Source organism: Vombatus ursinus, unplaced genomic scaffold (assembly GCF_900497805.2).
Source record: "Vombatus ursinus unplaced genomic scaffold, bare-nosed wombat genome assembly UNPS02014826.1, whole genome shotgun sequence".
In the NCBI taxonomy this organism is placed as follows: domain Eukaryota; kingdom Metazoa; phylum Chordata; class Mammalia; order Diprotodontia; family Vombatidae; genus Vombatus; species Vombatus ursinus.
In genome coordinates this window covers 2961608-2965177 of record NW_020954604.1, presented here as the reverse complement: position 1 = coordinate 2965177, position 3570 = coordinate 2961608, and the positions used below count along the sequence as shown (strand labels likewise).

At 36.2% G+C, this 3570-nt stretch overlaps 1 pseudogene; it reads right to left on the bottom strand.

Moving 5' to 3' along the window:
* The window catches only part of LOC114025024, a 34348-nt pseudogene extending 32470 nt beyond the window's left edge, over positions 1 to 1878 (bottom strand).
* Between the last annotated feature and the right edge of the window lie 1692 nt (positions 1879 to 3570).

The window sequence follows — 3570 nt, the reverse complement described above, 5'->3', positions numbered from 1 at the left end:
TTCTTTCTTTCTTTCTTTCTTTCTTTCTTTCTTTCTTTCTTTCTTTCATCTTCTTGTACAAAATGATTAATAAGGAAATGTTTTGCATGATAGTACATGTATAACCTTTATTAGATTGCTTGCTGTCTTAGGGAGAGGGATGGGGAGGGAGGAAAAGAGGAATAGAATTTGGATCTCAAAACTTTAAAAAAAATGTTAAGAATTGTTTTAACATGTAATCGGGGAAAAATAAAATATTATTTAAAAAAGCCCCGGAGATGGGAGAGATAATGAAATACTTCATAGACCTTAAAAATGGAATGGGGAATAATTATCATGGCTCCATAGAATAACAAAAGATGACAATGAAGAAGTGAACAGTTGTTGAAAGATCTGCCCTAGTACCAAATTAACTATCTTTAATTTCAAATATTAGTATTTTCTTTCTATGCAGCAAACACTATATTAGGCATTTATTAAACTCCACCTGGAGGTAGTGTGGCATAGTGAATAGAGTATTTAGAGTAAAGTAGATCTAGGTTTGAATCTAGTCCTTGACTCTGACTAGCTGTATGACCCTGGGCTAGTCACTTAACCTTGAGAAGCCTCTGTTCCCTCCTCCATAAAATGGGGAAAACAATACTTATTTATTTACCTCATAGGGTTATAATGAGACTCAAAGGATATGATGTAGGTAGTTAAATTCTTTGCAAACTTTGAAATGCTATAGAAATGTCAGTTGTGTACGTGGCACTGAGTGTAATTCAAATTTTAGGTAATTGGGGGTCAGTTGTTAAAGTCCCTCAAGGACTTTACATTCTAGCATATTATGCCATGAAACCTGACTCCAGCATTTGGAACACATAAGCTGAAATTCTAATTTGATTAATATTTTTTAAATTTAAAGAAAGGTGGTGTTCAACATGTGCTGCATAAGCCAAGAAAGCATAGAATAAGAATCTTAGATCTAGTGTGGACCTTAGAGACCTTTCAACCCAATTCCCTCATGTACAGAGGAGAAAATTGAGACCTAGAAAGGCAATGTAACTTACCTAACATCATACATATTCTACATTAAAGTAGAAGCCACAGAAACAACAACAAAATGTCCCAGAGTGGCAACAACACTTATCATGATGGAAATAAACTTAGTCACATTTGTTATCCAGAAAAAATTTAAATCAATGAGCAGCATCACTTGATAGCTGATCTATATAGTTAGTTCTCTCCTAGTTATCTATTTATATATCTGTGAACTGATAGTTAGTAGATGCTACTACACTGAGACATAACTAGTATGGGGCAAATAGGATTTAGCCCCAAGGTGCTAACATGGGGTGTAAGCTTTCTCTGCAGGAGGACATTTTTATAGTCATACTTCCCTCATTGCTCATTTGACTTATATTCCTCCAGAAGTATGTGGTAGAATTGCCCTGTGTGGGTTTTCTGGGTGGCCCTTCCTAGGTGTTGCTACTCCTATTGTCCTTTTTGCTTTAACTCCCCTCATCCCCAAGCTGTGCAATATCAATCACCGCCTCAACTACCATCAAATAATCACCAACTAAAAACTAATGACCAATAACCAACAACATATAAATAACTCTGAATTTGTCTGAGGCCCAGTTTCATTTAGTTAAGTCTCTGTTATTCCATATTGCTTGAACCATAATTTTGAAAGGAAACTTTCTCTGTATAAATTACTCATTTTTACCTTTAGCATGGTTTGGTAGGGCCTCTTCAGGTTGAGTATGTGCAGGTTTCCAATGACTGGAAAAGGCCTTGGTCCTGGAGGAAAATGTCTCTTGAAACTCTTAGAGTAAGCTTAATATTTAAAATAAAAACAAAAATAAAAATCAGACTCAGCCCTGAAGGTATGGAGAGCAAATCAAATTCACTCATTTTCTATCAGAAGTTGCTAGGGTTGCAACGCCAATGAATATGGCAAGATGGCAATGGAACCGAGTTGGCAGATCCTGGTGTTGCCTGGAAGCAGGAAGGAGCCTTGGGTACTTCTGGCTGTTCCCTGTCAGTCCTCCTTATTTATAAGGAGTAAATAAGGAAACAAGAGAATTTTAGTGATCATGGTGAACATTTGCCTCCTGGGTCGGTCTCTGTTTCCTGTCTCACTTTCTTAATCCCTGATTTACCTATTTTCACACATAGATATAAAGTTTTATGTCATTCATAACAAGAATTAGTATTTAAAATAAAAATTTCAGAGAGAGATGAACATATTTAATCTTCAGTATATAATTTAGGCTATACCCTAGAGTGAAATGTTCTGTGCCAAGATATACACCAGAATTTGCTGTTAAAGGGATAAGAGTCAGAAGATCTCAAATTCTGGCTCTGTCATTTGCTACCTATGTGACCTTGGACATATCATTTAACCTTTCTAGGCCTCTGTTTTCTCAACTATTAAAGGACAGGGTTGGACTAGGTTAGGCGTGGGGAACCTGTGGCCTTCAGGCCACATGTGGAGTTCTAGATCCTTAAGTGTGGCCTTTTGACTGAATCCAAATTTTACAGAACAAATCCTTTTAATAAAAGGATTAAAAATAATAAAATTGGGACTACAGTAGACTTATTTTACAGATAAGGAAATAAAAATTATAGAGGAGAAGTGATCGTCTAAGTTCACACAGATGATACTGGCACAGTCCATATTCAAAGCAAAGACCACTGTGTCATGCCCAAGGTCACAAAGTTTTGTGTCAGATCAAGAACAGGACTCTAGGTTGTCTGGTTTTTCACAAAGAAAAATTTACAGGAATTCAGTAACTCCTGAGGCAGTCTAGTGCAGCAGTTAGAGCACGGGACCTGGAGTCAACAAGACAAGTTCAAATCCAGTCTCAGACACTTATAAGGTATGTGAACCTGGGTAAATCACTTAGCTTCTCTTTACCTTAGGTTCCCGAACTGTAAAATGGAGATGATAATAACACCTACTCTGGCTTGATATGAGGTTCAAATAAGATAATATTTGTAAAAAGAAAAAAAAAATAGCATAGTAACTGTTGCTTAATAAGTAGGCACAATACAAATACTTATTCCCTTCCCTTCAATATCCAGCTTGATGGGATTGTCTCACTTGGATAAAGACAAGAAGTGACAAAGAAATGTTAAGCAATGTGTGTGTATATATGTGTGGGGGAGGAGCATGAGCCCAATAAAAGAATGGGGAAATGGCCATGTTAATCTTTTTTCAATTTGAATGGTATTATCACTTAGATGTATTTGTTGTTGTCATTGAGTTGTTTTAGTGGTATCCTACTCTTTATGACCCCATTTTGGGTTTTCTCAGCAAAGATATTAGAATAGTTTGCCATTTCCTTCTCCAGCTCATTTTACAGATGATGAACTGAGGCAAACAGGATTAAGTGACTTGCTTAGGGTCACATAGATAGTAAGTGTCTGAGGCCAGATTGAACTCAAGATTATGAGTCTTCCTGACTCCAGGTTTAGCACTTTATCCACTGAGCCACTTAGCTGCCTCTTGGTTGTACTTTGTAGTTACACAATGTTAATATAACCAATTAAAAAAGAAAATTTTGGTCTGCTTTTAAAAATAGATTTTTTATTGATATTTTT